This window comes from Aptenodytes patagonicus, chromosome 2, assembly GCF_965638725.1.
Source record: "Aptenodytes patagonicus chromosome 2, bAptPat1.pri.cur, whole genome shotgun sequence".
NCBI classification, from domain to species: domain Eukaryota; kingdom Metazoa; phylum Chordata; class Aves; order Sphenisciformes; family Spheniscidae; genus Aptenodytes; species Aptenodytes patagonicus.
The window spans coordinates 43,561,875-43,572,059 of NC_134950.1; the positions used below are offsets into that span (position 1 = coordinate 43,561,875).

The window sequence follows — 10,185 nt, forward strand, 5'->3', positions numbered from 1 at the left end:
GGAAGTTTGCAAACCTTGGACAAGTTTTCTTAAGTCGCAAGAGGAAGTTGCAAGAGTTCTCGAAAAAAATCAGACAATGTCGAATCTGGTGCCAGTAAATTACACTAGCAGAAATGAAGTTTTGTGCTATTTAATCTTTACAGGGATACTAGAAGAACATTCAGCACTAACTGTAACTATTCCTGTGAGGAACCACCTCATCTTGTTCTCACTGATGTAAGTAGCAGAACCTCCCTTAACTTCAAGGGTGTAAGATTGTACTCCAGGTTCTGGCACTTCACAGAAGTCTATTTATAACTCATTTATTTTACTTAATTTTAAACCCTGTGTTAATTTTATTCCTTTGAGGGCATGAACCTAAACCAGGCATGTTCCAATTGATTTCTCGCCCAGCTTAGTAAACTGTTCTAAGCAACTGTTGCAATTTGGGATACATGCAGGGGCACCAAAGGATATTGTCTGAACCAACAGTTTGCTGCAAAGATGATAAATACAACTAAATGAACTATATCGTGAGCAATTTTTGGAGGTTTTTATATTAAGTCCTTGAGATCAGGGGTTTTTGCATAGATACAAGGACACTGCGTAAGCCTACCAAACATATCCTGAAGGACTGCAAATTGCCACTGATTCAGGTCTGAAAGCCTGGCATGTAAAGGCTGAAGCACACTTTAGTTAAAGTCTTGTGAAACTACATGCTCAAGCTGGGGTGACAGTAAGAGTGTAAAAGGAAATATGTCACTGAATGAACGTGGAGTAAGAATTTGCATCCAAGTTTCTAAGCATGCTTTTCGCATTTGTTGTACACATGATCATGAGTAAGAAGTTTCTTTAAAGTTAACCAAAATTAAAAATATTTCACATTCTTTCCATTTTCAGAGAGGAGTGAGTGGGAATCTGGGAACTCTGTTTTGAGGGAGGGTTGTGAATCACTGGTGTGACGGTTCACTTGATTGTTCGTGCTTCAAACCTTCCAAGGAAGAACTGGAGACCTTGGATTTTAAACGCCTGTATGTCTTTGCAGATGATCTTTCTCAAGGGCGAGAATCAACACAGAGTTCCCCAAATCACCGGGACAGCAGCTATGCAAGAATATTAACTTGATTAAAGTCATCTTATATTTGAGAGAAGTTATTCTACACTAAATAGAAGTTGTGAATGGAGGACTGACTTGAAGAAGCATGTTGCATTTGCTCAATATGTTAATTTATTTCATTTTCAGAAACCAATTAATACTTTGACTGCTGTTACTATTTTGACTTTGCCTTGACATTTTTTGTTTTCTCTCTCTAAAAACAACCAACATTGCTGTATTCACAATGTATCGTTACTGGATTGCACAGCATTTAGTATTTTCTGTTGCCTCTAGTCCAGCTTAATGGTCAAGAGCCTTGGAATTGACAGCAGATGAAGACCTAGCAGTTACAACTGTAGCCAGTTCCACTGAACCAGGCTCTGATCCTCTAAGTGCCTGCACACAACTTGCACGAGCTCTACGGACTTTGAGAGACTCAGGCCAAGACCTTCTAAACAAAGTGCAGGACACGGACCTTAATGAGTAGGACAGCACGCACGATAATTTTGGCAGATTTAGACTCACGGTAAACTGGACGTCCATGACAAGAATTATTTTCACATTCATACTGCAGACTGCAAGAATTTTACAGCACTCTTATTACGACCATACTGGCTGCTCATTAAAGTTTATAATCTTTGTAACTTCAAATATCAAATATATAGCTCATAGGCAGGCCACGTGATTACACTGTACCTAACAAAAACATCTTAGACTGTGCACAAGCCCCACTGTTTATATGTGACTTTAGCACTCACGGCCCATGCAGCTAACTTTCCAAGCAAGAAGTAAGAATAGATCAGTGTTCACAATGGTTACCCGAGTTTGTTTCAGGAGAACTGTAATGAGTCCACAATGCACTTACATTTTAATTCCATAGAATTAAGCGTTGTGCAAAGGAGATGTTTTAAAAACCAGTAAGACTGCTTCATTGTTAGGCATGCACGGGAAGTTCTCAGGACAACACAAACCATATGAGAAAAGGTGTAGGAGAGGAGGCTGAAATCCCTGAGAAGTCAGAATTGGAGTTGATGCTGAGAGATAAATTAAGAGGGAAGACTGCAGAAGCAGAGAGATAAAAGGAGAAAGAACAATCAAAGAAGAATGCAAAGGATGATAACTAATGGGGTAGAGACAATTACAGTCCCTAGGAAAGCACATAATCTCAATCAGTATGACAAGATACACCACATGTAATAAACATAATATAGTCACATCACTGAAACTGTATTCTGTGCTCAAAGGAGAAATTACTTTCCTGCGTCATACCATACCAAGCATCTTGATATTTTTGCTTTTATTGCAGGAGCAAGGAAAAGGACTTTTCACCCATCTAAACGTAGCAGAAGACTGCCATTGTACATAGTCAAATACATTACAGAAGATAATACTGTTCTGATCTCCAATTCAAATAAGCTATTCAAATGCTGAATTTTGCATTTTCTGACACTTGTATCCAATGCCCTCAGACTTGCTCAAATGCTCCATCGAGAGCAGAAGCATCTCACCTGAAGCACCTTTTTCCCACTTGTTCACTCCACCAGCCAAATCTTTTTTCTGCTGGTACCAGCTCTGCTGAAGTTGGTTCTTCAAAACTTGCACTGCCTTCCCAAAGCTAAATTTCTTAAGTTTCACTTTCTGTGGGGACAGAGCGTACGGGGCATCTCGACATTGAGGAGCACAGCACGGAAATCCTGGAACAAGAGCCGTTGCCCTAGCACCACACCCCCACAATACCAAGCCTTGGTTTCTTCTTCACAGGCCAGCACACATGCCAATAAATCCACGCTCTGCTTCCCTAAACCAGGTGGATTTACAAGGAGGGTCAACGCTGGCTCAAAAACCTTTTACACGTGCCACTACACAGCACAGAAAAACCTCCTGCATACAACAGAAATGAAACTTGATCAGAGAATGTCAAAGCAACATCGCAGAATGGCGGACATAAGGGGTAGCAGACAATCCACGCTGACCATCTTCAAGATAGAAACTAACCTGTTTCAAGTCAGGTTGAGGTCACCGTTTTAAATCAGATGTGGTAAACAGTGGTAGTTGGCTTTAAAGATCACACCTACACATAATACATGCTCTAGGTAGAAGAGTCTTGCTGGCTATCTATAGAAGTACAAAGCTGCCCTTTAAGGAGGCACAGGCTTCTTAAAACACTGTGAAGACCACGTTAGTACTGCCAGGTTTGTACTCCATTGGACTTCACACCTCTTCAAGAGGCTGGGGGTACATATTTATGGGCGCACATTCCCTGATAAGGTAGCACAAGGAGATTACAAATGATAATTATATTATGAAAGGTGCTGAGACTTACTTTTCTGGAAGGGGAAAAAGAAAAGTTGCTGCACAGAGATCTAAATCAAAGGATGAAATAAACAGCTTATACCACTGACAGTCCTGAAGACAAAGCTGGAGAGAAAGAAACAACAGAATGACGTTGGGGAAATAAAAGAACGATGGGAGAGCAAAAAAGGAAACAGAGGTAGGAAGGGAGTACTGCTACAGCAGGATAAAGACTGAAACATGGCTTTTTCCAGGAAACCGGGGAGAAAAAGCCCCAAACAAACAGGACATTATTACTAATGAAGACATTTGAAGCAGTGTGGCTCTAAGACTTTTTCAGACACACTGGTAAGTGTCATGGCAGAGGGACGGGAACTGCTACCAAGGACATTCAGTGGGAGATTTTCAGAAGAGGCAAGCTCTCCTGGTCAGGCCTAGTGGCAGTACTGCTGTCCACCGCCTGCCTAGCAGAAACCATCAACCAGGCTATCTACATCCCAAGAGAAACTGGCTTAGCATTCACCTCAGTATGGCCCGGTGCTTCTCCACTGGTGCCAGGACAGCTGCTGCAATCTCTCTCACAGCCAGTGCAAGTACAGCTGGAAATCAGCGACAGAGCAAAGACCTCGCAAGACAGAAAAAGGAAGACAAAGTGCCACACCAGCAACACAGCAGAAGAGTTGCTTAAAAGGCAGGTTTTCCTACACCCCTCATGGGCTGCAATGCTGCTCTCTAGCCTTTGCATAGTTTAGCAGATCTTTTGCAATGGTAGGTCTGTAGTTACAAAAATGTACTTTGAATCCTATTTGCATGTTCTGCTACGCCATAATGACACATTCAAATGACTCTTGCAATGTATTTTGAACTATTTGAACCCAGAACATCCAACATGGGATTTCCTCTTTCTCCTGCCCATCCCCTTCCTGTGCGTTTACCAAAAACTTTCAATTCCTCAGTGGCGCTGACACCAGCTCTGGCAATCACTTAACCCTGTTCTCCAGCTCTCGTCCACTCACACCTGAATCACAGCTACCCTAGGGCATTCAGCACTTACTGAAGGGTTTTGAAATCCCATCAAGACACGTGGTAAGGCTGGGGTTGCCCTGGAGAAAACCATTTTCTGTCCATTGGATCTAATGAATGTAAGCCTCATGATGCTGGCAAGGGATACTCGAGCAGGCAATTTCAATAAATGCAATAGATGCACTACTATCCAGATCTTTTCCTACTCAGTTGATACTACCGGGAAATATTTTCTTTGTCTGAATAGAGTAAAACTTAGTCATAGGTCAGGCCTACTGATTTATAAATATGTTGTCATTATGTAGGAATTCACTCAAACATACTCTTTACCTTTTAATATTAATTTTGTTCTAAGCCCCCAGTACAGTCATACATGGAAAGAACAAACCTGCTTAGCAGCCAAATATACCTTTGCACTAACTCCTGTAATACCATATTGTTTCAGTTTCTGCCCAAGAAAAAGCTTGAATAAGATTTCATCAAAAAATTGATCAAACAAGTTTGTATGCGCCTATCTGCACAAACTAATGAAGGAAACATGAAAAGCAAAGCAATACATTACAGATGCCACATCAGAAAGCCCACTTAACAGGCTACGTTTTTTGCTGATGAACTTCCTGAAACAGCTTTCTGTTAAACCAACAAAGGAGTAGTTAAGAACACATCCCAGAGGGAGTCCATTCCCTCCAAACTTTTATCACGTCCAGAATTCCAGTAGCCCTCTAGAATAGAGAAAACTGCAGAAAACGCCATTCCAGAAGAGTAGCTGCATCCCATACTTCAACCCCTGTGGTGAGCTATCACATTTTCCAGTTTAAGATCGCACAATTTGCTATCACAGGCACTTTCAAGAAATGGCTTGGTCACAAGAATGTGCACAGTAAAAAGCAGGCCTTTGCAAATTGAAGTAGCAAATTCTACAACGTATCAACCACAATTTAGACAGGAAGAAGTAGCCTCATGCTACAAGCAGCAGAGACCATAGAGGAAGAAGGACACATTGTTCAGACTGTTTATCATTTGAGTCCTTTGAACTGAAGAAGTAAGATAGTATGCTGCGCAAACACAGGAACCAATTGTAGATACTTAAGATGCCAGCAGTTTGAAAAAGATAGACAACGCTGACCTAAGGGATAGCAAATACTGGCCTGAATGGTGCTAGTCTACCCTTTTTCCCCCAGAGAAATGAGATCTACCCGTTCCGCCCTTCACCTTTCCCTGGTCCCCTCCTCCTTCTCTCCCCAGCAAAGTGTTACTGTCAAAATACCACCATCTCTCTTCTGACGTTCGGCCGACAAAAATAACTCATCTATTTACCTCTATGAGTAGTCCTTTAGGGCATACAACAAATACAAGTATCTCATAAATATTTGGAGGAAATGCTTCCAACACAAGATGAATTCTGCCTTTGCATTTTGTTCCATGAACCCACATTTTCAGGAAAGATGCCGACCACGACCGTGAATGATTCAGCCTCGGAAATTACAGCATTTAATGACAATGTCAACAGGAAACGTATTTGAATCAGGCAAAAATAAATATGAAAGCATAGACCTTTCCATCCTTCCCTGAAGGACAATTAAGTTTAAACTAGGTACAGTCACACTAAGGACAGTTATATTGTATTTGCCTTTTATTAGTAGAAGCTGATTTCTTTGAGGAGGTACCATTACTGTTTACAGTATGGCAGTCTCCTTCTCCTTGTGTGCTTCACTAAAGACTGTTTTCATACGAATGTAACTTTACATTTTTCATCTACACAGTTTCCTGTGGCATGGCTCGGCAAGTCTGGAAGCCTTTCTCTCTGTACCATCTCTAGCACTCCTACACTCTCATGAAAGAGGGGACACAAATAAATGGGAGAAATAGGAAGTAGGAATATGATCAGCAGGAGAAAAATCCTAATTCTCAGCTGGGCAACTGGTTCTTCTACAGAATGAAGCTGTTCTTAGAGACAGAAATCCTATAGGGGTAAAATAACAATAAATACTACTTAACAGAGTCATGTGGTTTGGTGTAATTATTTATACACTCGGCTCCATAGCTTCAGAAGGAAGTATCACCTACTGCACACAAAGCTCACACAACCCTCAGGATCCCCAGCCAACGGATTCTCCTCCCATCCCTTGCATCAGCACGTGACAGCTCACATCCTTCAGGGATCACTGGTGCTGCAGAAATACCCCTCTGTGTACAGTCATGCTACCAAAGCAGAGTGCTAGGAATCCTAGTCTACACCTAATGCCCACCCCATGCCTTTATTTATTTATTTATTCATTTATTTATGTATTCCTCATCTGCTTGTTTTCTGTGTTCATTCAGTTTTGCAAAGGACTCCCTGAACCCCAAGAGTAAAACTGGCTCTACAATTCCCTGGACACAAGAAATAAAGCCACTCAGTCACTCAGAATATGCACATATGGAAAGGAGGAAAGACCTCACCCCCTCCCCAGATCACCTAGCCCTTTGAGAAAAATAAAAATTGGTTCATGGTCAACATGTTTCCATTAAAAAACCCCAAAGTTGCCCATTAAGATTCCAAATAACATGCAAAATACAGACAGGCGAACATCTCCGTTTTGTGACAGAAATGGAACCACATCTGAGATTAAATACTGCAGTTCTTCAACTTTCCTGAATAGCTACAGAGAGGTCAAATGCTGCTCTCTGATGTGCACAAGAAAGGCCAGATGTAGCATCTCTGTCTTGTGAGTAACCCCACTGAATATCAGCTACTAAGCTGAGCCAGGAGGACCTTGGACCTTTTTTATTGCCTGTTTTAGGAATTGCTTCCCTCAACACTTGCTGTTCTGTGATGCCATTTATCTTACAAGAGCCAACAAAGCCATAGGAAGATAGCTCACTTCAATTACATAGATAAAATGGGGGGGAAAAGTATTATGAAAGAGTTACTTATACATTCATAAATACTTACGTATTCATAAATACATGCAAGAAAGAATTTCACATTTATGGAAACTCTCTTGAAAGGGTAACATTAAAAACTAGAATATTAAACATCTCAAAGGCAATGGGGTTTAACTTCATATGCGAAAGTTTCATAATTCATTGCATCATCAGAAAAAGTCATTGCGCAACTCCACTGGTCAAGGAACTTATAAGGAAAGGCCTAAATCTTACCTTGTCCTCTGTATATTTATATAGGAAACCCCCCCTTATTTACTCAAAAAAAACTACAGGAGAAAAGCAGAATAACTTCAAGTCAGCCAGCAACTGTACAAACAAAGATGATCATTCTATACCATTACAGTTAAAAAAAAATATATCTCAACAATACACAATGACAATAGATCTTTATGTTATTAAATCAAGAATTCTTTTCTAACTAGTCTATAGCTCACAAACCTGAAACGGAGAAAGAAAAAAAGCTATAAATCTCAGAAGAGATCCAGAGAATGAGACATCTGTTGATCTCAGAGTTCATTAATTTTAATCCTTGCCCAAGATTTCATAACTCCTATTAACAGCATCTAACTGATTTCTAGCCTGTTGCTACTTTTTCAGAGAAAACTATTCCATTTTTTCTCATCCATATTTTCAGTGCTGTCGATGGTACCTATTATAAAGATACAAAGTCCCAACACATAAAAGATAAGTAACACCTACGCTGCATTCAATACTAGGTTGGAAACAATTCACACAAACACAATTTGACTATCCCTTCGGTAAAACTGAGCTACATTTTGCCAACATAGCTTTGCAATTTCCCAACAAAAATCTTCCTCTTTTTTTCTTCTCTTTAGTGATACTATGAAGAGTACAGACGTATCTACCTGGCACTCATACTTTACAGATACTTGCAACTAACATTAAGATTTCTGAATTACAAAAGTCTTCCAGGTACTTTCTGGGATCAAGCCAAAAAATGTGATTTCCAATTTGTATTACGATGAGCTAAAACACGTTACGATTGGTCAGACTGGTTTCTTTTTTTCAAAGGTGGGAATGAAAGGCAAGTGATGGGATATTGATTTGGGGTTTCAGATGAAACAACAGAATAAGAACTCAACCTTTATGCTCCCTATGTATATCCACAGTAATATGATCTGGCTAAACAAGTTTTAAGTGTTAATCTCTCTGGTCTCTAGTGCCAACAGAGGAAACCGAAGCAGCAAGATGAGCCTTGCAAACCCATTCACTGCAAACACATAAAAGATGCAATTTCAACAGAAACTCTTAACTGCTTTACTGAAGGTACAGCATCAGCTAGGGAGATCTAGCTTGACTTTCAGATCCTAAATTAAAATTGGCAGGAGAAAACCCCCCAAGACCATTCCTTAGGCATACAGTACCATTACAATAGTAGCCTGGATAAATAGATAGCAAGAAACACCATGCACCAAACATCACAGTACCATTTTCTCGTCTTTCTTTTAAGCTAAAGCACATTTGAACACACAGTTAAGAGGAAGCAGCTTTAACTTGGAAGACGCTCTAGGATTACTCTCCTAGAAAAAAAGCAGTGTAAGAAGGAATACCCAGAGGCCACATTGTCTCTCCTAAGTCAAGGCTATCGCCTCGGCTTGAAACACCGACTGCAGACTTTGATCAGCTAATTTCACACGCTTTCCGGCACGAAACAGCCAGAAGGCACCCGAGCCCTCAAGATGATAGCAGAAGCCGGGCAAAGCGGCAAGAGGTAAATAAATCACGCTTTTGAGAATGAATATTTTTTTTCCAAATGCCGTCTTTCCTTTCAGACCCCAGCCAGTCCTACCGGGAAGGTCAGGCGGCAGACGCACCTCGTCCGGGAGGCAGCAGCGAGGGCAAGCCCGCCGGAAAGCACCTTGTACCCGCCGTGCCGTGCCGTGCCGTGCTGTGCCCGTACCGGGGCGGGGGCACGGAGGCAGCCCGGCCGGGCACCCTCCCGCTCCCGCCCGGTGCACCCCCGTGGGAGAGGCCGGGAGAGCTGGGGCTGCCTCCTCCAGCCGCCGGCCGCTCCCGGCGCTGCCGCCCCGGGGCGGGGGGGGGGGGGGGGGGGGGGCGGCGGGCGAAGGCACTTACTTTCCCGGCTGCGAAAGCTGAGCGGCAGCGAGCGAACTCCACGGTTACCGCCGGGGCGCCGAGAGGGGTGTCCCGGGGGCGGCTGGGCTGGTCTCGGCGTGCGTGCGGGGCGCGGCGCCGCTGTCCCGCCGGCCGGGAGAGGGGGGCAGCCGGCGGAGGAACCTCGCACGGCCGCCGCCGGTTGGCTCGCAGCCTCTCGGCTTACTTCCTGGTGCTGGGTGAGATTTGCATGAGGGGCTGCGAGGGGAGAGCGGGGCGAGAGAGGGAAGGGCTGGCGGCGGGGAGCGGGCGGCCCCAGCCACCGGCCCCAGCCACCGGCCCCAGCGGCTCTTGGCGGGGAGGCGCAGCTCCTCCGGCTGAACCAGGGAACGCTGAGCGGAGGGAGGCTGTGGCAGGGACGAGGTGGGGCAGGAGCTGCGGAAGGGGTGTAGGGGGTTATGCCTCTGCCGAGCTGCTTCGGGGCCGGCGGAGCTGCTGCCCTCGAGGAGTGAGCGCCCCGGTGCCCCGGAGCAAACTTCGTGAGGCGAACTGGCCTCCATTAAAAGTTACAACTAAATAAAACCGTGTTAGTCTGAGAGGCAGAACAGAAAAGGCTGCCTTGTTCCACCAACAGCCTTTAAAACCATCATGAACTTCTCCAAAGCTCAACTATAGCAACTTCTAAGGTCCATTGGAGGCTGGGTTGGAAGAAAACAAAGAACAAGTAAGGTGATATTTTAATTTATTTTTGTTTTTCTAAGAATTTTTTACTAGCCTGTTGGAAAGTGAAA

The 10,185-nt window shown here is 43.3% G+C and overlaps 1 protein-coding gene across 5 annotated transcripts in view; it reads right to left on the reverse strand.

Moving 5' to 3' along the window:
- LYN (LYN proto-oncogene, Src family tyrosine kinase) overlaps positions 1–9,579 on the reverse strand; it is a 56,051-nt gene extending 46,472 nt beyond the window's left edge. Inside the window, exon 1 of one of the 5 annotated variants that reach the window (XM_076329695.1) lies at positions 9,416–9,579. The gene's annotated coding sequence lies outside the window, so the exon portion shown is untranslated. Of the gene's footprint in view, positions 1–2,583; positions 2,660–9,128; positions 9,185–9,415 lie in introns of those variants that run through there. The other 4 variants (XM_076329694.1, XM_076329693.1, XM_076329692.1 and 1 more) reach the window with 4 other exon arrangements.
- Positions 9,580–10,185: the final 606 nt, after the last annotated feature.